This window comes from Bubalus kerabau, chromosome 10, assembly GCF_029407905.1.
Source record: "Bubalus kerabau isolate K-KA32 ecotype Philippines breed swamp buffalo chromosome 10, PCC_UOA_SB_1v2, whole genome shotgun sequence".
Classification (NCBI taxonomy): domain Eukaryota; kingdom Metazoa; phylum Chordata; class Mammalia; order Artiodactyla; family Bovidae; genus Bubalus; species Bubalus kerabau.
The window spans coordinates 84,756,894-84,784,153 of record NC_073633.1 but is presented as its reverse complement, the minus strand read 5'-3'; the positions used below and the strand labels follow the sequence as shown (position 1 = coordinate 84,784,153).

The window sequence follows — 27,260 nt, the reverse complement described above, 5'->3', positions numbered from 1 at the left end:
GAAAATATTATTATTTTAAATGAAAGTATTTCTTGGCAAGTTATAAGAAACAGAGCCTATTACAGATTTTTGATGAGAGAAACTAGTATACATTAGCTTCCTATCACCTAGCAAAGTGCCTAGCATTTACCAGGAGTCAAAAAATATTTATAAATGAATTAATGAGTAAAAGAACAAATGAGAGACCAAACCAGTAAACTTGGTTTTTCTGATGTATCGTATGTGTTCATTGCAGAGTACTATCTTCTAACAGTTACCATATGATCATCTTGGTTCTGGTGCTAATAAAAAATGTGTCAAGTATATACATAATGTTTCCTACAAACATTTTCCCTTCTAAACATTTTTGTTAAGTCCTTCTAATTTCAGAAAGATATTTTAGGAGTGAACAGATAAGAAAAAAGCTCCTTGCAAAAGCAACAGGCATGTTTTGATAATAACCTATACAGATGATTCCTGATTCATAATTTTCGGTCAAAGACATTCTTAGCCAAATGACAGGAAGCAAGACTGGTAGTAAACAAACAGGGACCATACCACCAAAGAAAAGTCAGGCTGCATCTTTGAATCAACCAGTTTTATTCCCTATTGGATGAATAAATTTCCTGTTACCACAGGCCCAGAAAATAATTTGGCAAGAGCCTGGAAAACTCACTATTTAATTCCCAATGTAGCCCATTCCATTCTTTCGGACACTTCTAAGGACCAGAAAACTCTTCTTTATATGGAGCCAAAATCGATCGCTGCATAACATAAAACCATTGGCTATCATTTTATGTTGTGAACCCTCACAGCCTCACTCTAAACCCTCTTCTATAGGGAGGTCCATCAAAGATTAGGAGATGGCTATTATGACCTCTTGGCTTCTCGAGTGGCTCAGTGGTAAAGAACCCACCTGCAATGCTGGAGACACAGGAGACACGAGTTCAATCCCTGGGTCAGGAAGATCCTGTGGAGGAGGAAGTGGCAACCCACTCCAATTTTCTTGAGGGGAAAATCCCATGGACAGAGGAGACTGGTGGGCTGCAGTCATAGGGTCACAAAGAGTTGGACACAACTGAGCAACTAAGCATGCATGCACAGTATATATTACATTCTAAAACTGTTCTCAGTAAATTTCATCTCCTTGATCAAGCCCATCATCCCTGCATGTTTAAAAACTCTTGATTCCTGTCTCTATCATCTAGTAACTTTAGCCATTCTTCTCCAATTATGCATTATCTACAAATGAGATCAGTGTGCCAGCTATTATTTCCTTTTACCTCTTTGTTTATGTATTATGTAATATGAAGCCGAAGACAGGATTCCTGTAGTATCCCGGAGTCTTCCTTTTCTGTTAACACTCTTTCAGATAATTATTCAACCAGCTGCACATTAACATAACTGCATTATCATATCATTCTCACTCATCTTGACTACAATGATATCATGATGGTATGGTCCATCATGATGAAATTCAGACACTTGTATTGTGTGTTAATAGTCTAATAATCTGCTAAGTGAAGTGAAGTCACTCAGTCGTGTCCGACTCTGCGACCCCATGGACTGTAGCCCACCAGGCTTCTCTATCCATGGAATTTTCCAGGCATGAGTACTGGAGTGGGTTGCCATTTCCTTCTCCAGGGGATCTTCCCGACCCAGGGATTGAACCTGGGTCTCCCGCATTGCAGACAGAGGCTTTACCATCCGAGCCACCAGGGAATCTCCTGATAATCTGCTAAAGGAGAATGAATTTAGGTTAATCTATCATAACATTTTTTTTTAATAAACTCAGGTTGGCTCCTTAGAGATCAATATTTTTCCTTCTGAGTGCTCATCTGCTAAATCATCTAACCTGGAATTTTACTGAAGACTCATGTCACATTCACTGCCTGTAGGGAACAAGAAAGAAAGAGAACCCATAGATGCTATTGCCTTGCGTGTGTGCTAAGTCGCTACAGTTGTGTCCGACTCTTTGCAACCCTATAGACTGTAACCCGCCAGGCTCCTCTGTCCATGGGATTCTCCAAGCAAGAATACTGGCGTGGGTTGCCATGCCCTTCTCCAGGGGATCTTCCCGACAGGGATCGAACCCACATCTCTAAAGTCTCTTGCACTTGGCACGTGGGTTCTTTATCATTAGGGTCACCGTTGTCTTAGGCTCAGTGATCTGTCCTCTCTCTCTTTTCCCCCTTCATTCTTCCTCCTGAAGTTCAATCTCAAGGGATCCTGAACAAGCACAGGGAGAGGGATCCAGACAGAGGCAGAGGGGAAAAAAGACACCAACAACAGGGTTTCCAGATTTTACATGCCCACCCAGCTCCAGTTCTCAAATGCCTTTCCTGCGCTCTTTTTACCAACAAAGGGAAGCAATAGTTAACAACTGTTTTGAATTATCTGTACCTCTTTTCTTCTCCATTAGTATGTGGTATAGAGCTAACTGCCTGGAAATGGTTCATTCAGGGGCCCCCAGCCTCCAGGATCTAATGCCTGATGATCTGAGGTGAAACTGATGAAATAATAATAAAAATCAAGGTGCACAATAAATGTAATGCATTTGATCATCGAAATCATCCCCCCTACCTCAGTCCAAGGAAAACCTGTCTTCCATGAAACTGGTCCCTGGTGCCAAAAAGGTTGAGGACTGCTGGTTTATGCTAAGACTTCACCTTTCCACTCTCCCTAAAAAGAAACCAATTCTAAAATCTTAACATAGCAATAGTCTGTGAGCAAAGAAGAGACTAGCTTGAGATGCAGCTGTATGATTATACCTTTCTGGTTTTGCTTTTCACTCTGTCACTTACTTACTACAAATTATCTGTATTTATAGGCTTTAGCTTAAAAAAATCTGCAAGTATTTACAAATAAAACATACTATGATCTTTCAGTAAAAAAAAAATTTTTTTAACTTGTCAAAGTAGTAATGCTTATTTCCTAGGCAGTAAATAATCATACCCAATTGTCATGTGCAACAGATCAGAATTTAAAGTAATGAATCAAAACTAATACAATTATGTAAAATTTAAAAATAAAATAAAATTAAAGAAATGTACCTAAAAAAAGAGAGAAGAAAAACATACAATTCATTTCTTCAACAAAGATAACTCTAGCATTGGTTAAGAAGCTTAACAATTTCAACCATTAATCCAGTCTCTTAAATCTTTCATGTTTATGTTTGAAAAACGTTTCTGAAACTGCAATTCACTTAAATATTTATTGAGTGAATTTATGTTTATAAAAATATAATAAATAAATATTAAAAGTTTATATTCACATTTACAAATTTCTATTATGGACCTATCATCCTGTATGTTTCCAGAGCATCCTAACCATAATTAGGGAAAAGTTTCTTAAAATATGAGATGCCTTTTAAGCAAGTAAAGGATTATCATATGACAAAGATAAGCAAAATCCAGGATAAAAACACATGGAATATTATGCTCCCTAATTGTACTATCCAAATAGCCCCTGGACTTGAAGGATTTTGTTTATTCGCTTTTACTTTTGTTTTTTGCCTGATTGTCCCATTAGGAACAATTGCAAAATTGATGCAACGGTGTTAAGAATCAAATCACTACGACTGGCTACATTTGAAAAGAATCATTTTGTAATTTCCTCTGGAGAATTAAATCCAGTTCAAACTTTTAAGGACATTTCATAAGCAGAGCATATAACTGCCTAAATTGGGAAAAATCCAAGGCTGGGCATGTAAATGCAAGCAAGCAAAGCAGGCAATTTCAAAGAAAGACCTCATACCCTTAAGGCTAAAGCGATGGTGTAATACAGGAAATTTCAAATAAAATTGACAATTGTGGCTTCTTAGCAGGGTTGCCCACCAATCCATTGCCCTGACCCAGCAAAATGAAAGTCATTGTAGGGTTTTTTTTAATCTCATTTCCATATCAAAATGCAAGGTCAAACTGTTAACTTATGCAATACTGCACAAACATCTTTCTTTTAGAAAATGTGTTGGGAATTTCTATTTTATTCTGTATTATGTCTATCACAGACATCACAGAATAGTAGAATTACAGAATTTCAGAGTTGAAGCCTGGGATATTGTTATTGGGGGATTTTTAGAGCAAATGCCAATCAATTTCCCTTGCTTCGCCTGCAGTAACCCTTTCTCTGCTCCAAACTCTGACGTTTCAGTTTGCTTGGCTTCACTGTGGGACAGACACATGAACTTGTATTCAGTAACAATTTCACCCAGTCTAAGGCCTTCATTTTTCAAAGGCCCTGACAACTTAAGTGATTTGCCTGAAGTCAAGCAGACAGTTAGTGGATAGATCAGGAATTAATAACCATACATAATTCTGTTACCTTCATAAAATAAGACACTGGGTCCAACTGAGCACAATAATCCTTATTTTACAGGAAAGATACTTTGCCTGGCAGATAAATATTTTACATTTTAAGTGTCTGCTAATTCAGAAATCTAGTAGTTTTCATTTAAACAAAACTAGAACATATCTCTGCAAGCCCATAACTACTGAAACATGGGTGCTAAAGTTATTATATAGTGCAAACTACATTTTACAAACCACATTATAATAGTCTAAGTGTATAGTAATCAACTATCATCACATATAATTAAAGATAAACTCATCATATGAAAACAGAAGATCAAAGCACTTTTAATCCTGCAGGAGCCATCATTTTCAATGGCCTGTTCCATGATCATGCCTTTAATTCATACAATTTAGTGGATAACAGGACTTCTCTTCCTGCTGCAGTAGAAATAAGCCTCAAAAAATTCTGGTGTTTTTTTTTTTTTTTTTTTTTTTACATATGAAATAGTCTCAAGTCATATCTAAGAAAAGATTACTGCATCACCAGTTTCTTACTAAATCTGATCCTGGAAAAAACAGAAAAGATGTTTTTCATTCTCTAAATCAGATTCTTATCTAAGCATACATTTTTCAGTTACAGGAAGAGTTTTTGTCTTCACACCATGGCAAGAGAGTAGAGCACCTGAATTACCTGGTATTTCCTGTTTGTCACTTGTTGTTGGGTTTTCTTTGTTTGCTTGCTTGCTTTGTATTGTTGTGCTTTTAATACCTTCCAAGGCAATGAAACACTACCTGCTACCTGAGCAACTCAATAAGAATGAACCAAGGACAGTATCACTTGGCATTACGCAAAAAACTCCCACTTCAGTCATTTCACTCCTCTAAACTTTGGCTGAACCACACTGACTGTTATTTTACTGAGGAAGTGATTGCCAAGTTATCCACAGGCACACACACACAGACAAACCGCAATATGGAGAATGTCAGCCGCTACTCCTAAGAATATCTTCACTAAAGTATGTGCTGAGTAACGAGGAGTTATTCAGTAAGTTCAGATAAATGTAGAGTTAGAATACGCTTTCAGAGATAATCAACCAAGACAATAATTGTTCCAGACGATAGCTACAAATGTCAATACTAAGAAAACCCATGTATTAAATGTCAGCCATCAAAACAAGAGAAAACTGGGTTCTAAGACTTCCTGAAAGCTATGGACTTTTACGAATAACTGATGAAGTTTAGGGGAAATCAGAGCCTCTAAAAGGCTACAGTGCATCTTCTCAGATGCTGATTTTAAAATGGAAAACTTTTAACTTGTGGCTGCCTTGAAATTTTGGCTGAATTACTTTCTTATAACTTTGTTTAGTTATTAACTGAAAGGATAATTAAGTATAATAAACACCTTTTCTTGACAACCTTAGATATTTCCAATCTTGAAAGATATTTTTATGCCTAAGATCTTTCATCCTAATTTCACTGCCTATTGAAATATCAGAACAGATGCAAGTGCTATATTGGAATTTTGTGTATGGAAAGGGGTCAAACATTATTGCAAAGGGTTTCCTCAAAGGAATGATGAAAAGAAGTATGTCAATAAGTACAAGATTCACAGTGTTCTTAGCATGCCCCATATTATACTACTCTTTGAGGCAGCCAATTTCCTTTGAGACTCAATAAAATAAAACATAATGTCTCTATTGTTACCATGGCATTCTTTGACATTAATTACTGAGAGTTAATTAATCTGTTATATCCTTCTCTATGTTTTAAAGAACCCTTTTAACCTACAAAAAATTATGAAAGAGCTTTTGGTTTGTGAATATTTGTAACACATATTATAGGCAAAGTATTACATGTGCATGGAAGTGTAAAGAACAAATATGAACAGGGTAAATCATCACTGGCTCTGAGGAACTTAGAACCTAGTTCAGAAAAGAAGACCCACACATGACACACAGCATGAGTACATAACATAGAGAGAGAATTAAACTACAAAAGAGAAAACACCAAGGTACAGTGGAAACAGCTGCACAAAACTCAAAAGAGACACTCCAGAAAACTGAAAGTCTCTATTCTTCAAAAAATGTCAGTGTCATGAAAGACAAAGAAAAGTTAAAAGACTGTTCTGGTAAAGAAGGCTAAAGAGACATGAAAAAAAAAAATTATCCTCCAATCCTCAGACTGTGGGGAAAACAGCTTACATAGGTCATACTCTGGACAATTTGAAAAATTTGAATGAGGTCTAGATAATAGTCCAGCATTGAATTTGATCAATGTCCTCTGGTTATGTAAGACTGTCCTTGCTCTTAATAGATACATGCTAAAGTACTTACATTGAATGGTCACAACCTTTGCAATTTGTTATGAAATGGTTCTGATTAAAAGTATTATGATATACATGTATTTAAGAGAGAAAGAGGAAATGGGAAATGTAGCACAAAGTTAACAGTGGATAAAACTATGTGAATGGCATAAGGGAGTTCACTATACCATACTTGAAACTTCTCTGTATGCTTAAAAAAATTTTTTAACAACATTTTTAACTCAGTGAACATTTAAGCTACAAAAGACCTTAGAAATGATCTAACCCAATCCTGGACCTAATTTAACAAATGAAGAAACAGATCCGACAATTCGAGACATATGATAACCAGTGTAGATCAGTGGTCCTCTAACTTTTTGGTGTGTGCTCCATCAGTAACATATTTGGGGCATGTACCCCCAACCCCACTATATGTATGTCAATTATTTTATGTCTTCTGTTTGGATAATAATTTATCTTATATATTATAAGACATACACACACACACACACACACACAAATTAACCAGGATGAGATTAAAAATATTTGTAAAATTCTAATTTTTTCTTCCTGCACCGCAGTGGAACATCCTGGGCAGTCTCTTCCTCTGCCCCTACCTTGGTGACAAATGGCACAGACAACCTGTAGCACCAAAGAGGCATATATAACATGTGTGAACAGAATGTCAAGCACAACAGCCAAAGTGCATGCTCACTCATGTCCATCTTTTTGTATCCCTTTGGACTATAGTCCGCCAGGCTCCTCTGTCCATGGGATTTTTCAGGCAAGAAAATTGAGTGGGTTGCCATTTTCTCCTCCAGGGGATCTTCCTGACCCAGGGATCGAACCCACGTTTCCTGTGTCTCCTGAATTGCAGGCGGATTCTTTATCTACTGAGCCATCAGGGAAGCCCAGAATATCAAGAAAAGTTTGACTTATGTGGCACCTGAAGCACTGTGGGGCTTAGAGGGGTTAAAACTAAAGAGGAGAGGAAAGTAGAGGGTCCAGCTGAACAGAGACAGACAAAAGGCAAAGAAGAAAATCTCAGAATTCTTAGCAATTCATACAGAGGCACAGTGACACAGAGAGATAAAGGATAGCTTGATGATGGATTTTGTGAAAGGTCTTGAATATAAATTCAAGGAAGAACAAAGCACATAGGTAATGAAAAGCTTGTATCTAGAGTAAGAAGTGTCTTGAAACCAAAAATGTTTACAATAATTAACACCTGGCAATGTCTTACAGGATTAATTCAGGAAAGTACATAAGTCATTGGTAAGTTATGCATCAGGACTTAGTTATAACATTTAAGAACAAAACTGAATCTTTAATAAAAACTTAGCTTCACCTAATATTTTTACTTGTCTAGGTTATATAACTATAGATATAAAGTTGTTTCCGATCCATCAAGGTGATTTACCATCAAGATATACCTAACAACTGTGAGCACAGGCCACTTATTTTGCAATGTTATTTCAGCCAAAATGTCAACTGGTCACATTCTTTCCTCCAAAGTATTAAAACATCAAATAATTGACATGCTTATTACTATCAACAAGAACTTAAAAAAAAAACCTAAAGTTTAGTAGTTTTGTAGGCTCATCTTAGACAAATCATTGCAGAGCTTTAAAGTCAAGTTTAAGTATCTCTTAAACATCATTATATATAGAAAGTCAAAGTCATACACCCCTAGTGTCTGCTCCTTGGTAGTTTGGTGATAGTTTGCAGTGAGAAAACACTAACGAATTTGTGTATATTTAGCTCATTATTACATGTTAGTACTGAGCTGTCCAAGTGGTGTCACTGAACCTTAGCAGAAACTCATTATTTTCTTTCACTTAGACTGATGTTGATATAAGTTGGCCTACATAAAATTCCCCTTTTTTAAAAAATAAAGAGACCAATGAGATTTGACTTCACTTTCATAATGGAAAACTTCAGCACAATATATAAAATAACAAGAGAACCTTAACACTTTGCTTGATTTAGACTCTTTATTTTAATCACTGGTATTTTTTTGGTTCTCATTCCTCACTTGTGATAAAATACAGTAATTTCCCTTCCCACATTTTTTTGTAATTTAGTTGCTTAAGCAATACCATGGAACAGTTTACACGGCTCCTCTGGATCCACTCTTTATGTTAATAACCTGGTTTAAGAGAACACATTGAGAAGATAAAGCAAAATATAAGGCTTTATCAAGAAAGTGAAAGAACAAAAAAACAAAAATATTGATATTTAGATAAAGATTGAGATAGTCCTCCAGAATTAAAAATAAAGCTTGCAGTTCCTTTTTTTATTGTTATCACTGCAGCTGTACACATCTTCTATGCAGAATGAAAGGCGAGTGCTGGATGGTCAGGGTATAATAATTCCCTTTTAAAATGGTCTTCTTTGATAACATTCTAGCAACTCTATAAGACTAAATATGGTAAGTGGCATGTGGGTCTCTTCAATAATGTATATGTTGTTATATTTATGTTTATAAACATATATTTGTTTATATATTATTTATAACATGTAAATAAGTATGCTAAATGATGTTGCTTTTGCTGCTAAATTGGACCTTTTTTTTTACAATATTTTTTCTTTTTTGAATTGAGATATAGTTTTATTGACCTATAAAATAGCTGCACATATTCAAAGAGCAAAATTTTATAAACTCTGAATCACATATACATCCTGTAAAACCATTACCACAATTAAGATAGTGAAAATGTCAATAATCCTCAAAGGTTTCCATGTGCCTCTCTGGACTCCTTCCTCTTCCCCTGCCCCTCATTCCTAGGTGACCAGTGATCTGCTGTCAATACAGAAAAGTTTCCATTTTCTAGAATTTTACAGAATTGAAATACTACAGTATATACTTTGGGGAGCGGGCAGTAAAGAGAAAGTGTGCCTTGTTGGACTCAGCATAATTATTTTGAGAGCCATGCATGTTGTTGCATATGCCACTAATTAATTTCTTTTTATTTCTAATAGTATTCTCTTGCATGGATATACTACAGTTTTTTTATCCATTCACATGTTAATGGACATGATTTCCATTTTGGGGCTATTAAAAATAAGGCTGCTATGATATTCATGTATAAGTCACCTTTGTACAGTAATATGCTTTTAATACTTTTGGGTACAAAGCTAAGTAGAATGGCTGATTGAATAGTAGGTCTATGCTTAACATTTAAGAAACTGCCAGAGAGTAGAGTGGCAGTTACCAGAGGCTGAAGGGTACGGGAAATGGGGAGATAACTGGTCAAAGGCACAAATTTCCATCTGAAAGGTTAATAAGGTCTAGTGTACTGCATGGCGATTATAGCTAATTATACTATATTATGTACTTGAAAGCTGCTAAGAGAGTAGATACTAAATAGTCTCACCACAAAAAAAAAAAAAAAATTAGTAATTATGTGACAGGATGGAAATGTTAGCTGATGCTAGAGTGGTAATCACTTTGCGGTATATAAATCTATTAAATCTACATGCATACCTTACATTTACACAATGTTCAACATCAATTATATCTCAAAATAAGCTAGAAAACAGAAACTGTCAAACTGTTTTTCAAAGTGACTGTATAATTCTATGTTCCCACCAGCAGGGCATCAGAGTTCTAGTTCCTCCACATTCTCACCAGCACGTGGCATGGTCAATCTTTAAAATTTTAGCCATACCAATAGGTATGGTATCTCACTTTTGCTTTCATTTGCATTTCCCTAATAATTGATGATGTTTAGCTTCTTTTCATGTTCTTATTCATCACCCATATAACTTCTTTGGTAAAATAAAATCTGTTCAAAGCTTTTGTCTCATTACTCGCTGGGTGGTTTGTTTTCTTGAGTTCTTTATACATTCTGAGTATATACAAGTCCTTTATCACACATAGGTTCTGAAAATATTACCTCCTACTCAGTGGCTTATCTTTCCATTTTCTTTTGAAAAGCAACTTTTTTACTTTGATGAAGCCCAATTTATCAATTTGTTCTTTTATGGATTATACATTTGTAATTGCGTATAAGAACCTTTGCCTAACCAAGATAAAGGTTTGCTATCATATCCTTTAGGAATTTAACAGTTTTAGGTTTTACATGTAAGTCTATGATCCATTTTGAGTTAATATTTTATATGGTATGATATGAATCATTCTTTAATATGGATATCCAACTGGTTTAGCACCATCATTTTAAAAGAATGGTCTCTCTCCAATTAATTGCCTTTACACTTTTGTCAAAATTCAGTTGTTCAATTATGTGTGGATCAAGTCCATTTGTTTATTTCTCTGTCTTAATGACAATACCACATTGTCTTATTTGTTCTAGGTTTATAAGTCTTGACGTCAGGTAATGTTAGTCCTCAAACCTTATCTCCTTTTCCAAAGTTGTTCTTTAAGACATTTTTTTTTTTTTTTGGTGTAAGATGCTTCAGTGATAAATATGAAATACTGGAATTTCTGTCTATAACCACATGAACAGCAGACCTATTTCTTTCTTTAAAAGATAAAACCATCAGTGCTAAAACCCAAGCAATAAATCTTCAAAGAAGACAGAGTACAGTCTCCTACTGACTTCAGTAGGATTTATTCTAAAGTCTCTAGTATATATTTAGCATTGCTCAGATACTGTAATTCAGCTCTTTATTTGATAATTTACTCAATTTAGGCAAACAGCCACAATTTTTAACTGATAACCTGTAGTTAACAGAATATACGTATTTTATATCTATTATTTGCTCATAAGTCCATGAGAATCCAGTCAAAAGAAATAGCAGACAGTATTTCTATCACACTAATATCCACTTGAGAAGGAAACAACACACATACAACAACAACAAGGAAATCTGTAACAAAGCAACTACATACAACTGAGCAGGAGCTTGGCTGAAAAGTACTGTGGAAAAAACAGGGCCAGATGGGATTGTTAGGAAGACTCCATAAAGGAAATTATAAGTCAGAGCTTGAAAGAAATACTGGTGAGATTAGTATAAGTGAGATCAGTTGATAGGAAAAGGCATAAAGTTATTTAAGAAAGATTATCCTACAGCACCAGGTAGGAGAGACTAAAAGGGAGAATGACGAATGTTAGGGAGCTCAGTGAGAAGACTATTGCTGTAATCCAGCCATGTGGTGTTGGGGACCCAGATCAGAGTGGTGGCTATTGAAATAAATGCCTTGAGATAAAGAATCTGAAACTTAGAATAGCTAAGTATTTTAGCTATTCTAAATGTCCAAATCTAATCAAAATCTAATACTATATTTTAACTGTACTTAAATAGTTCCCTTGGACTGCAAGGAGATCCAACCAGTCCATTCTAAAGGAGATCAGCCATGGGATTTCTTTGGAAGGAATGATGCTAAAGCTGAAACTCCAGTACTTTGGCCACCTCATGCGAAGAGTTGACTCATTGGAAAAGACTCTGATGCTGGGAGGGATTGGGGGCAGGAGGAGAAGGGGACGACAGAGGATGAGATGGCTGGATGGCATCACTGACTCGATGGATGTAAGTCTGAGTGAACTCCGGGAGTTGGTGATGTTCAGGGAGGCCTGGCGTGCTGCGATTCATGGGGTCGCAAAGAGTCGGACAACTACTGAGCGACTGAACTGAACTGAACTGAAATAGTTTAGAACTGTATACAAGTCACAAATGCATTTCTTTTTTAACAATTTACTTTTGTGGAGCAAAAACAACTCTCCACACTCATCTTGAATGGCAGTGAGGCCTCAGGGCTGCAAAGTTGTTTACAGTGAACTCTGAGGGGCTGCCATCGCCAAGTCTGCCCACACTGTAGCTTCATGTTTATAAAACAGCAAGTTAGTAACATACATTTTTCTTCTTTCTTCTTCAGCAAAATGAGTAGACTGGCTTTTAGCATATGGAAGCATTTTAATATTCCAAGTTCCGGGACAGAGGAGGGTAGATAATTTGCAAATGCCATAAAATGAAATGTGTACTTTCAATAGAGGCTGATTAGGCAAGGTTTCATGTGGCAAAAGTTGTATTCGTAAGTCTTCTCTCTTAGCAAGAAGTGAATGTTCAATTTGTATAAAATGCAGCAGAGTGATCAACGAAGACAGAAACTAAGCAAAAACCATGCGATTTAAGGACAACATTGGTGATCTTCTCAAAAGCACTTCTGAGTGTTGAGAACTGAAATTCAAATAAAAATTTAATTTTTATTTAAATCTCTTTTGAGGCTTCCCTGGTGACTCAGACAGTAAAGAATCTACCTGCAACGCAGGAGATCCGGGTTCGATCTCTGGGTTGGGAAGATCCCCTGGAGAAGAAAATGGCTACCCACTCCAGTATCCTTGTCTGGAGAATTTCGTGGAAAGAGGAGCCTGGCAGGCTACAGTCCATGGGGCTGCAAAGAGTCAAACACGACTGAGTGACTAACACTTCCATTTAGAAACATTCAAGTGCTGACAACAGGAACAAGGCAGAGGAGGGCAGTGGTTGGAAAGGGCAGGGAGTCCATTGGAGATGACAATCATATCTCTTGCTGACAATCTTCTTCTGTGTCTCTGCCTCTCCCTCACTCCCTCACTCCCACTTCTTCATCTTTTACCTTTAAGCATGTGCATACTCAGTGGCTCACCCACCAGGGTCCCCTGTCCATAGAATTATATCAGCAAGAAGTAGGTTGCCATTTCCTCCTCCAGGGGATCTTCCCAACCCAGGGGTCGAACCCAGGCTTCTTGCATTGGCAGGTGGATTCTTTATCAATGAGCCACCTGGGAAGCCCACTTTTAAGCACAGCTGAAGGTAGTGTAGCAGATGGTGGCTCAGATGGTAAAGCGTCTGTCTACAATGCGGGAGACCCAGGTTCGATCCCTGGGTCGGGAAGATCCCCTGGAGAAGGAAATGGCAACCCACTCCAGTACTATTGCCTGGAAAATCCCATGGACAGAGGAGCCTGGTAGGCTACAGTCCATGGGGTCGCAAAGAGTCGGACACGACTGAGTGACTTCACTTTTCCATATGTGAAGAAATATGGGATAAGAACAGAAGAAAACTAAAAGAGGTAATAATCAGAGCTAGCATCATTGGATTGGCATGTATGAGCAGGCCCTAAGACGTGCAGGGAAACTAGAGGCAGGAATGCAGAGGCAGGATGTATGAATCAAGGTGATCTGGTAGTAACCAGGTAAATTCACAACTGATATTCTTTATCTTCTCCAGGAAACACAGCCAAAAGTCATTAGCTATACAGATAAAAGGCCAGAATCAAAAGCTTTAACCTTTTCAACTTCCTTTATTTCTCTAATTCAAATATTCCTGTGCTAAAGTCAGGAATCTTGGCTGAAACACCTACATGAACAAATAAAAAGGAAAAAAAAAAGTTTTTATATAAACAACAGTAATTTAGCCACAGCGAAACCAAAACTGTGCAAATAATAAACTAAATCATAGTTTTGATACTATAAATAATCCTAAAATACAAACCTAAAAAGAATTTGAGATGGCTGCAATGAAAATTTTAATGTTCTTCTTATATTCTAACCATGACCAAATACCATACCTATAGCTTTGGGGGTAAGTAACAAAGAGGAGGAGAAGGCAATGGCAACCACTCCAGTACTATTGCCTGGAAAATCCCATGGACAGAGGAGTAGGCTGGTAGGCTGCAGTCCATGACGTCGCTAAGAGTCGGACATGACTGAGTGACTTCACTTTTGCTTTTTACTTTCATGCATTGGAGAAGGAAATGGCAACCCACTCCAGTGTTCTTGCCTGGAGAATCCCAGGGATGGGGGAGCCTGGTGGGCTGCCGTCTATGGGGTCGCACAGAGTCGGACACGACCGAAGCGACTTAGCAGCAGCAGCAACAAAGAGGAGATCCAACTAGTCCATTCTAAAGGAGATCAGCCATGGGTGTTCTTTGGAAGGAATGATGCTAAAGCTGAAACTCCAGTACTTTGGCCACCTCATGCGAAGAGTTGACTCATTGGAAAAGACTCTGATGCTGGGAGGGATTGGGGGCAGGAGGAAAAGGGGAAGACAGAGGATGAGATGGCTGGATAGCATCACCGACTCGATGGACATGAGTTTGAGTGAACCCCAGGAGTTGGTGATGGACAGGGAGGCCTGGCGTGCTGCGATTCATGGGGTCGCAAAGAGTCGGACAACGACTGAGCGACTGAACTGAACTGAACAAAGAGGAACAGAAAGGGAGAGAAAGAAGGAAATAAAAAAATAAAGGCATACAAGGGAATATTAAGAGAATCCTATCTTAGCAAAACCACAAAACTAAACTTAAAGCTACCAAAAGAACTGGAGTTTTACTTCCCACTGGCTCTCAGGCCTCATTCTCCAGGGCTAGTGCAAAATTATACCAGGATTAAGGAACACAATTAGCCCCAATGATGTTTTCAAGCTATATGTGTTCTTATATTTTGATTAATATTATTATCTAACTTTAACTTTTTTAGGAGAATGAGAAGATGCTGACATAAAATTTCAATTATTACCCTTTCTTTGTGAATCAAACTCAGGAAACTTTCAAGAGAAAGAAGATAAAAGTAAATTCCTTGATTTATCTATGCCAAGGGGCTTGGCCAGGCAGATAGCTGAAGCAGGGATCAGAGGCCTTGAACTGCTTGCTACTGAATACCTGTTTTGCTCCAGGCAACTGTGAAACTTTTGCTTTGATAGTTCAAGGCTAAAAGCCAGTTTTGATTGTTGGCCAGAGGGAACATTTTTCAAATTAATCACTTCATACATCAATGCTTCATGAAAATGATGAAATGTAGTTCCAAACTGTCCTGAAGTCCCAGCTCATCCTCACTTATGGCTCTGGGAGTTAAGATTCAGTCAGCAGCATTTTCACAGGTGACTCGAGTTTTCTAATTCTCAATCAAACAACATGTGAGTCAGACATGACTGAAGTGACTATGCATGTATGCACATTACAGACTCAGTACACTAGAGATACAAGCAGTGAAAGAATTTTGCTCTCAGATAATTGGGATTTTAGTTGGGAAGAGAAATTAACTCAAACTAAAGATAAAGAACTATACTGTTTGGTGGGTGTGTGTGTGAGCGTGTGACTGAAAGTCACTCAGTCGTATCAAACTCTTTGCGACCCCATGGACTGTAGCCTGCCAGGCTCCTCTGTCCATGGAATTCTCCAGGCCAGAGCATTACTTAACAGAAAATTTAAATATTAAAAACTAGAATGGGCCAGAAAAAGTCCAAAGTGACTACTGAAAAAGTGCAAGGAACATAATTAGAGAGAGAATAAAATTTGGGAGAAAATCAGTAATAAAGGCAATAAAAAAACAAAATCAAACACAGTATTAGGGATGGAGCTGGGGGTTTATATGGTATAAACAACCAGTTTAACTAAAGAAGGTATTTGTCAAAGCAACTGACAAGGGATTAATCTCCAAAATATATACATAGCTCATGCAGCTTAATATCAAAATAACAAACAACCCAATCAAAAAATGGGCAGAAAACCTAAATAGACATTTCTCCAAAGAAGACATGCAGATGGCCAACAAACATATGAAAAGATGCTCAACATCACTAATTATTAGAGAAATGCAAATCAAAACTACAATAAGGTATCACCTGACACCCACCAGAACGGCCATCATCAAAAAAAATCTACAAACAGTAAATGCTGGAGAGGGTGTGGAGAAAAGGAAACCCTCTTACACTGTTGGTAGGAATGTAAACTGATACAGCCACTATGGAGAACAATATGGAGGTTCCCTAAAAAACGAAAACTAGACTACCATAGACCAGCAACCCCACTCCTGGTCATGTACCAGCAGAAAACTATAAATCAAAAAGATACATGCAACCCAATGTTCATAGCAGCACTATTTCAATAGCCAGGACATGGAAGCAACCTAACTGTCCATCAACAGCAGAACAGATAAAGAAGATGTGGTGCATATAAACAACAGAATATTACTCAGCCATTCAAAGGAACAAAATTTGCAAAGACATGGATAGATCTAGAGACTGTCATACAGTGTAAAGTCAGAAAAGGAAAACCAAGTATCAGATAATATGGCTTACTTGTGGAATCTAGAAAAATGACACGGATGCACCTATTTGTAAAGCAGAAATAGAGATGCAGATGTATGGATACAGGGTCGGGGGAGGAACTGGGAGATTGGGACTGACATATACAACACTCTGCATAAAATAGGTAACTAGTGAGAACCTACTGTCTAATGGAACTAATGAGAACTCTACTCAATGCTCTATGGTAACCTAAATGGAAATCCCCAATAAAGGGGATATATGCATATGCATAGCTGATTCACTTTGTTGTACAACAGAAACTAACACAGGATTATAAAGCAACCATATTCCAATAAAAATAAATAAGTAGATAAAGTAGGTGTTTGTTGAGAAAAATGGTTAAATAGGGTGAGGCTCCTATATGGAATACTTTGAATGCCAAGACCAATACAAACTTAAAGTTAGTCCAATGAGAGTCACAATTGGTTACAGACCAGAGAAGCAGCATCATGAAATTCTTCACAAATGCTGGTTTAACAGCAACATGGGGATAAAGACTGAAAGCCAGTAAAGAAGTAGGTGGAGTTATCTAGGTGTGAAATGATGAGAACATCAACTAGAATAACAGCGTCCATTTATGAAACATTCAACAATATTTGTTGAATGTCTGAATATTTATTATGTGCCTGTGTTATTACTGGTTCACAGAAACAGTCAGACAATGAACGTTCATTGCTTTAAGCCACTAAATTTTAGGATAATTTGTCACAACAATAGATAACTAATCTAGAAATGAAGCCAGCAAAAGGGACACCAAGTAAGGTTAGAAAGGCAAGAGGAAAATAAAAAAATATACTGCCATTGAAAACCAAGGGGTGGTAAGAGTTTCAAGTAGTAAATATGTGGATAGGGTCAGAAATAAAAGAATATAGGATGATGAAAAAAATTTTTAAATGTTACTGAACTTGGTATAGTTCACAACTAATTAAAAGCAGATAATATGCAAGAAAATGCTCAGAATAAAAGGCGATCAAATTGTTAGTTTCTTCCTTATGAAGAGAATGACGGGAAAGTAGTACAGGCAACTGAAAGACACCACAAACTTAATTTATATTCCTAAATCTATGGGTCAACTAGTAACTGATGCCTCTCATATAAAGTAGTATTTTTTGGAATACACTTCCATTTTGATCTAAATCCTAACTTTAGTCCTATACTTTGACCTAACAAAATATAAGCTTTGAAGTTATTCAAACCTCTATCACATTACCTACCATTTGGTGCCATAAAGTATTGTATATTTTTTTGGCCATGCCAAGTGGCTTAGTTTCCCAAGCAGGGATTGAAGCCACGCCCATGCATTAAAAGCATGGAGTCCTAACCACTGGACAGCCAGGGAATTCCCTATAAATTATTATTTACATGTTTGCCATCCTTTCTACACGTAAATTCCTCCAAAGTAGGGACCTATAGTTTAGTGATCTGTGAAGTCTCAGTACCTAAAACAACATCTAACCTATAACCGATGTTCAGTTGCTAACTGAAAATTACTAGATACAGTAGAAGGATGTCTTTCCAAACATATTCATATATCATTTCTGAGGAATTAAGATTTTTCTTCCATTTTTGTCTCTGTTGGACAGTATCTCTTCACAGTAATCCCATCTGCCCACTTTAGACAACTAGTTGAGATCTCTCTATCATGTATGTTCTCTTCTGCATCTATATATTCTGCAGATTTCACCTCTAATAATAAAGACATTTAAGTGTCCTCCTACTGTCAAAGTTAATAATACTCTATGATCTAAACTGAGTATTTTGCTCAGAAGATGAATCGCCTGAGAATAAAATAAGAATAATCATAAAAGACAGAAAGATGAGTGAAGGACAAGTTGATATTGTTAGACACCATTCATGTAAGTGGTTCCCGTGTCTGTTTTTGCATAAGCCACTTGGGTTTAGATTTCTATAAATTCTGAAGAATTTACAAATTCTTCATTTCTGTAAAGTCAATTGCATTTCAGACTCAATCCTAACTCAACTCTAACTGAAATCTCCCTCTCAATTATACTGAACAGCAATAATTCCATATTCTTTCCTGTCATTTCTTCCAAGACCATTCCAAATGTTGGTTTAGAATGTCAAAATATTTATTTAGGTATTTCAAAAACCTAAAATTCCATATTCCCTTGCCTTCAAATTGATAACTGCCTAAAAGATGTAATTAAGAGGCTATTGTTAGGAGAAACTTTAGAAGCATAAGAAATTAAAAAAAAAATGAGGTGAACTTATTAAAAAGTTAACACTTAAACATTATATGCTTACTATTAATACTTAAGTCAATTTAAGAAACAAACCAACTGTATTTTTAATTTTTTAAATTGGTCCTGATAACACAAAATTAATCTGTAAGTTTGCCCCTTACAATAGAAATAGGCTACTACTAATCTTAAGGAGTCTTAATCAGGACAAATTCTTACACTGAAATTGTTTGTGGGCAATCACGCAGAACAGCTGCCTCCCAGGATGACTAAAATAACACAAATTAGATGTAATTGAGTTAAAGGACCACACCAGGTTTGTAATTCAATTTGTCCTATGTGGTTTGGGTTTGGGTTTTTTTTCCCCCTCTAGCAAACCACAGTTTGAAAACTTCATCAAATGGGAAGTACAAAGAAATAGGAATATATAATGCAAATATTTAGCATGAACAATTTACATAAAATCTTCTTTAACAGTTTAGACAAAGTTTTTTTTGTTTTTTTTTTTTAAAGTCAGTGCAACAGACTTCAGCTTTCTTTGAAGGTCCTGTTCACTAAAACTTCTTACTGCCAATTTCTCACTCTATCATAATTTATCCAAGTTATAAAGTGAGTTTTGTTTTGATCTAGTTTCCTAACTTTGCACACTATTTACCTGGAACCACAGAGTAAATCCCAGGTTAGATTTAAGTCCACTTACAGAGTTCAAAATCTCAGGTCATTACTGAGAGTCAAGGGTACGGCAAGAATTTTTACCTCAGTGGACATTTCAGCAGCCTCAGATATGGTTGATTATACACTGCTGATAGATGTGGCTAATTACATTGTCATCACTATGTTGATAGGTTTTGATTTCTATGGGTCTAGCTAGCATAAACCTGTCCCTAGAAGAGTATTTCACAAAATGTCTTGAAACTAACCTCAAACCCTGGTTTTAGATCTACTCAATCAAAGCAGTTTGATCACTGAGGGATTTTTAAGAAAAAGAGAATGAGAAATCTACTGTTGCCTCTCACCACACCCTTTCCATTAGAAGTCATGGATTTGAAACAAAATTTCAAGGTAAAGAATTTTCCAAATAAGTAGGTTGCACAATCAGCTCTCAATTCATGCCATGATAATAGTTTCACATAAAACCAAAGGGTCTGATGTAATTAATAGGCTTCATTTCATAAAATCCTATTTAACAAGATTTTCTTAATTATAGTTTAAGCAGAACACAGCAACAGAAGTGTGTATCTATTTGATAGCCAATCAGAAAACAAATTTCCCTTTTGAGACTGATTACCTATGAAGTATCTGAACTCTTGCTTGTATTACAAAGCCATTTTGCCTAGAGAAGAGAACATATGAAAATTTTATTGCGACAAACTCTTGCCTCTACAGCTTTTTACTGTGGCAGATACAGACATGAAAGGCACCTGGCCCAATAATTCTTCCTTGCATAACACTCCAGAACACACAAGTCAACCCCCCTAAAGCTCAGGTTCCTCAGGCTTTCCTAAGACTAAAACCACACCACACCCAAGGGGCTTAAGCTTCTTTGGTTGTTCAGACAGTAAAGTTATCAATCACGTCAAATGAAGAGTTTTGGGAAATAATTTCTTAACAATATTGGTATCAGGAATACACATTTCTTCTAAACTAAGAAGAGTTAGCTATTTAGTCTTTTGCCTTCTATCTCACATCACCTGAAGTATACTATAAATCTTCCCAAACAGAGAAGTACTAACTGGCTAATTATAAGGGTCTCATGGATAAACCAGATGCTGGTTAAGACTATTGCCAGCTAGAACACGCAGAAGGCACTCAAACTATCTTGGGAGCCTAATCTTCACCGTTATGCCAAAAAAAAAAAAGTGGTTCCATCTTAAATGTAGAACAATGTGTGAATATGCAATGCTATCTTCTATCTTAAATCCACTCACAGTGAAAGTCATTTCCACAAATTTAAAAGGTTTACCTCCACTGAATTAAACAGACCTTAAATTATATAGCTATGATCATTTTATAGATGGAGATATGTTAAGATTATATTATAGGGGCGGAGGAGGGAAAAATTAGGAGTTTGGGATCAGCAGATACAAACTGCTATATACAAAATAGATAAACAAGCACAGATATTCAATATCTGTGATAACCCACAATGGGAAAGAACTTGAAAAGGAATATATGTATAACAATCACTTTACAATATACCAGAAACTAACATAGCATTGTAAATCAATTATACATCAATAAAAATTTTTTTTTAAGTTAGAAAAAATTTTAAAAGATTATACCATAGTTATCAACTCTTTCCACCAAGGCAGGATGACCACAGTTGCATAACATATAACCCACAACAGTCACACAGATCGTCCAAGAGACAGTCTGGAATATATCAAATACTGGTCTTCCCTGGTGGTTCAGTGGTAAAAAATCTGACCGCCAACCTAGGGGTCACAGGTTTAATCCCTGGGTTCAGAAGATCCCCTGGAGAAGGAAATGAAAAACCACTCCAGTATTTTTACCTGGGAAATTCCATGGACAGAGGAGCCTGTCAGTTCAGTTCAGTTCAGTCGCTCAGTCGTGTCCGACTCTTTGCGACCCCATGAATTGCAGCACGCCAGGCCTCCCTGTCCATCACCAACTCCCGGAGTTCACCCAAACTCATGTCCATCAAGTCGGTGATGCCATCCAGCCATCTCATCCTCTGTCTTCCCCTTTTCCTCCTGCCCTCAATCCCTCCTAGCATCAGGGTCTTTTCCAATGAGTCAACTCTTCGCATGAGGTGGCCAAAGTACTGGAGTTTCAGCTTCAACATCAGTCCTTCCAATGAACACCTGGGACTGATCTACTTTAGGATGGACTGGTTGGATCTCCTTGCAGTCCAAGGGACTCTCAAGAGTCTTCTCCAACACCACAGCTCAAAAGCATCAATTCTTTGGCACTCAGCTTTCTTCACAGTCCAACTCTCACATCCATACATGACCACTGGAAAAACCATAGCCTTGACTAGATGGACCTTTGTTGGCAAAGTAATGTCTCTGCTTTTGAATATGCTGTCTAGGTTGGTCATAACTTTCCTTCCAAGGAGTAAGCATCTTTTCATTTCATTGCTGCAATCACCATCTGCAGTGATTTTTGAGCCCCAAAAAATAAAGTCTGACACTGTTTCCACTGTTTCCCCATCTATTTCCCAGGAAGTGATGGGACCAGATGCCATGATCTTAGTTTTCTGAATGTCGAAAAAGGCTGTCAGGCTACAGCAAAAGGGTTGCAAAAGAGTCGTACATAACTTAGTGACTAAACACCAACATTAAGTACTATGTATTCTTCAAGACTCACCTCAGACCCTATTTATTATAGTTCATTTTCCTCTCTCCATTTTCCAAGTTTTCTCTAATATTTATTTTTAAGTACAAAACCACAGTTCAGTATAAGTTTGCAGACAAAGAAAGAAAAAGCAACAGAAATATAAAGCATGTCAACAGTATCCTAATTGTGCTTCTTGGTTACTTGACTGATTTGAATTCTAAAGCTCAAGAAGAATCAAATAAAGTAATCTTTTTTTGTTTAACCTGCAAATCCATTTTCCAAGACCAACACTACTATGTCTACAAACAGAAGAAAAAACATGTTCTAGTGGCATAAGTATAGCAAACTTAAATTTGGAACTAACTAGACATCAGCTATCTTTTTAAATGCATATGAAACTGCTGAATAAGGAAACAAACTCTTTCTTATGTTATTAGTTCAAAATGTCAGCTGAGACGGGTCTGAAACATTTCAGAGTAGTTTACCTACTGAGTTATAAACATTACCATTTCATTTCAGCATAAGTTACATGTAGAACAAGTTTCATATGTGTTTATAAATACTCTGATTGTGAAATATATACTTTAAAAATTGTAATCTTAATTTTTCACATAACAGAATCGTCTCCAGATGCAGAAACTACACAGCCAAACACCACTGGACTTCACACGATCAAGTGTCAGCTCTGTTCACCAGTCAGACCTGAAGCTTCGAAAGAATTCTCACAACCCCTGGGGTGACAAAAATTTGGAAAGAAGTACAATGAGAAAAGTATGCATTTCTTTACACTCTTCCTCAAATATATATCTCCTTTCGACTGCAATTGCTTTTTTTCTTTAAAGAGGAAGTTTACTGGTGTTTACATCAACTGAAAGAACAACAGATATTTTTCAAGGAGGTTAAGAGTTTTTTTAACAGGTTTTTATCATAAAAAACGACCAATCACAAGAAAGTGAGAAATGGAATTTAGAAACAGAACCTGACATAATAACTCCACAAAAAGGATTAGAATTCAAATAAAGTGGAAAATTTTATATATGACTTTCTATTCCAAGGTTATCTAAAGGACAGAACTCATGGAGAATATTTCAACAAATATATAACCAAAAAAAACCTAAAAGGTGTGTCACTAACTATTTGTCAAAGGCAGTAAATATCTTCGAACATTAGAGCTGGAGAGAATTGTATAGATCAGATCAGATCCTACAATGTTACAAACCTTGACTTTTATATTAGTTTTCAGTATTTTTATTTCTAACATAGAAAACTTTTTCTTAGCCTAATGTTAGAGGAAACTTTGATTGAAACCACTCACCCTGGCCAGGCACCGTGGTAACTATTTGCATGAGTTATTTTACAACAGGAAGTCCTGGCAAGGAACACAAAACAAGCCACCAGCAACCTGAAGAACTCAGGAAAGGTCAAAAGGAGGCCCCATGTGTCCTACCACTTCCCAGAATCCTTCTCATTGGCATCCAACTTGGCTGAGCAATGTGTGAGCCACCAGGAAGGACCCTGAGTGACCAAAGACAACCAGGAAACCAACCCCATCACCAGAAAACCAGAGACAGCAAGTCACATGGCAGGGTAGTCCTCCTAGGTTCCCTTACCCTCCTGCTCTCTGCCTGGGCACCCCTTCCCAATAAAGTCTCCCAATAATTGTCTCCTCCGACAATTTGTTTCAGAATGTTAGACAAGAGCCCACTCTTGAGCTCTTAACTACAACTTAAACATTTTATTAGAATAAATTCTCTGAAATAAAACTGTCTACTATTTAAAAGAATCCTAGAACTCTAAAGAGCTTCCCTAGTGGCTCAGCTGGTAAAGAATCACCTGCAGTGCGGGAGACCTTGGTTTGATCCCTGGGTTGAGAAGACCCCCTGGAAAAGGAAATGGCTACCCACTCCAGAATTCTGGCCTGGAGAATTCCATGGACTATACAGTCCATGGGGTTGCAAAGAGGTGGACTCGACTGAGCGACTTTCACTTTCGCTTTTCAGAGCTCTAAAAGACCTAAAAAAATCATCAAACCCCCTCAATTTACAGGTTTCAAATTTGCTTCTTGGATTAATTTGGGAATTTAAATTAAGTGCTAAACAGAAGCAATTGAGGAGGGAGGACTTGAGCATATGGAAAAGGGAAAGCCAGATGTACACATAACACAAAGAGCCCTGGTTACGTTTAGTTTCCAGCAACAGTTGGGGAAACGCGGTAGGGGAAGGGGAGGGGAGAGGGTGTTAATGTCAGTGATATCCTTTGAACTGCGTCCAACAGTGTTTCTAAGACAGTCTAATTTTTAAGGAAAACATTCCTTCCCCCAGCCAGCAATTGCAAGCTTCTTCCTTATTTAATCGGAGAAGGCGATGGCATCCCACTCCAGTGCTCTTGCCTGGCGAATCCCATGGACAGAGGATCCTGGTGGGCTGCAGTCTATGGGGTCTTGAAGAGTTGGACACGACTGAGCGGCTTCACTTTCACTTCCTTATTTAATTGGCATCAGAATCTATACTTGCTTGCTATAATTGTTTTCTCTTTTACCTTCTAATTGTACATATGAGAATACAGGAAAAGAGGAAAAGTAAAGCTAGTCCTAAAGGTGATACCATGTGGGAGGAACTGAAAAAAAGGTTATAAATCATCATCTGTATGTGATAATATGAAAAGATCTCCAATATCAATTGTAGAATCTAAAAAGCAAGTTTGACCAATGAAAGGCAATACATACAATACTGTTTTTGTGGGAAAAGCACACACAAACACCCACATACAAAACACTATGTGTCTTTCATAAGCCTATTTATCAACCCCTGCATCTATCTCTAAGTCAACGCATATAAAAAGGCTTGCTTTGAAGGACAGACACCAAACTGAAAATAGTCATCATTTAAAAGCAGAGACATTACTTTGCCAACAAAGGTCCGTCTAGTCAAGGCTATGGTTTTTTCTGTGGTCACGTATAGATGTGAGAGTTGGACTGTGAAGAAGGCTGAGCGCCGAAGAATTGATGCTTTTGAACTGTGGTGTTGGAGAAGACTCTTGAGAGTCCCTTGGACTGCAAGGAGATCCAACCAGTCCATTCTGAAGGAGATCAGCCCTGGGATTTCTTTGGAAGGAATGATGCTAAAGCTGAAACTTCAGTACTTTGGCCACCTCATGCAAAGAGTTGACTCATTGGAAAAGACTCTGATGCTGGGAGGGATTGGGGGCAGGAGGAGAAGGGGACGACAGAGGATGAGATGGTTGATGGCATCACTGACTCGATGGACGTGAGTCTGGTGAACTCCAGGAGTTGGTGATGGACAGGGAGGCCTGGCGTGCTGCGATTCATGGGGTCGAAAAGAGTTGGACACGACTGAGCAACTGAACTGAACTGAACTGAACCACGCTTGGGCTTGGGGATCATGGCAATCAAGAAAAAGCATTCTGTGAGTAGAGAGCAAGGAACAGTATGATAAAAGTACGAGGAAAGGGTGAACTCAGGAAACCATGAGGAAGCTGGTGGAACAAGAAGTGGAGGGAGACGGAAATGTGGCAGAAAATGAGGCTAGAATAAGCAGATTGGGGCCAGACTATGAAACCCTTGCATGACTAGCTAAGGAGTTTAGACTTTATCCCCTTGAAGGCAATGGGGGCCCATCAAAGGTTTTTAAGCCAGAAGATGATATGATTGGATCTGTCTTTAAAGAAAGGTTTGACAGCAGTATGGAGGATGGATTGTAAAACGGAAAGCCTGAAAGCAGACAAGCATCTCTCCTAAGAAGTGAAAGATGAAAAGGGCCTAAACAAGGCCTATGGCTATGAGAATGGAGGAGAGGAAACATATTCAAAAGCAATTCTGGAGACAGAAGAGACAGAACTTGTAGATCGATTGGCTGGGAAACCTAAGAGAACATAAGGACTCAAGATGAACGTGAGGTTTCCAGCTGAAAGGACGGAGAGCTATTAAAGAAGAGAGAGAACACAGGAAGAGAGGCGGCTTTAGAGACAGCGTGTGGGAAAACGAGATGGGGATTTGGTGAACTATATACGAAGCTATCAACTTTTAGCAAGCTCCAAAAGGATAAGGATCTTGTTTGCTAACTGTCTCTGTGCTGTTGCACACAATGCAACACCGTGTGTGTTTAATTTAAGTTTGTGAGAATGTGAGGATGGTGCTAATGCTAACCTATTCCAGGATAATTGAGGCTTGACAATATTTAAGATAGCTCTTCAAAGTGCCTGTCTGGAAAGGAAATACGAGACAAGGTGGTTTGTTTCACTTTCTTGTCAAATTTCGTCTATGGTCGTTTCCAAAATAAATTTCCAATAATAATAGGGCTTTTAACAAGAAGGCCTATTACTAAGAGCAGCCTGCGGCAGACCATAATACCTCTCAGACTTTACATTCTACACATTCCAATAATCAAGTCACCTCATCTTTAATTCTCTTTCTTGTTCAGGAACCTGTAGTACCACTTAAGATTCTAAAACCTGCCACACCCAACAGTCAAACATAATCAGAACCATCTAAACAGTCTGAAAAAACAAAAACAAAAAACAGTGCTGTTTTTTTTGGAAAACCTTAAGAAGGGGGATATAGGGGGAAAAAAAAACATTTGTTCCGGTTAATGTTGTGCAATGTTTTCTGGGGTTTGCCTCCTAGGCATGCTGAAATCATAACTAAATAAATCAACTCCGGCAACACAAAGAAACAATACTCCCTTCCCCCTTGGACGCCTGAAGGAAGAATGGCATCTTCTCCATAATGTGCACACACTTTGGAGCTGCTTTGTTTTTAATCCTCTGCCAAGTCAAGTTTTAGTTTTATTTTAATCTCAGCAACCACAGTAAATTCCAAATCTTTGACAAGTAAATGCTTTCTTCCTCACCAAAATCCCACTCACTTTCCTAACTTCTGGAACTTAGGAGTTCAACAAATGCCTTCCCTGCAGATCTTTCTTCACGAGGAAAAAAGTAAATACACTATAAATTAAGTGCATTTCCTCACATTTACAAGTTAGTCTACATGTGAAATAGGTTAAGATAAAATTGTATCTCTCCTGCCCATCATTTAAAATATACATACATATATATATATATATATATATATATATATTTATTCACATGTACTGTAGAGGAAAGAACAGCATAGAAAGTCAGAAGATCTGGGCTGAA

The 27,260-nt window shown here is 37.5% G+C and overlaps 1 protein-coding gene and 1 long non-coding RNA gene across 13 annotated transcripts in view; one reads left to right on the top strand and one right to left on the bottom strand.

Annotated features, from left to right (window-relative positions):
- Positions 1-23,849, top strand: part of LOC129621708 (uncharacterized) — a 70,338-nt gene extending 46,489 nt beyond the window's left edge. The window contains exons 3-4 of the long non-coding RNA XR_008699629.1: positions 22,725-22,877; positions 23,470-23,849. This is a non-coding gene — a long non-coding RNA (uncharacterized LOC129621708). The remainder of the gene's footprint in view (positions 1-22,724; positions 22,878-23,469) is intronic.
- RAD51B (RAD51 paralog B) overlaps positions 1-27,260 on the bottom strand; it is a 618,412-nt gene that overhangs the window by 471,489 nt on the left and 119,663 nt on the right. The gene's annotated exons all lie outside the window — the stretch shown is intronic.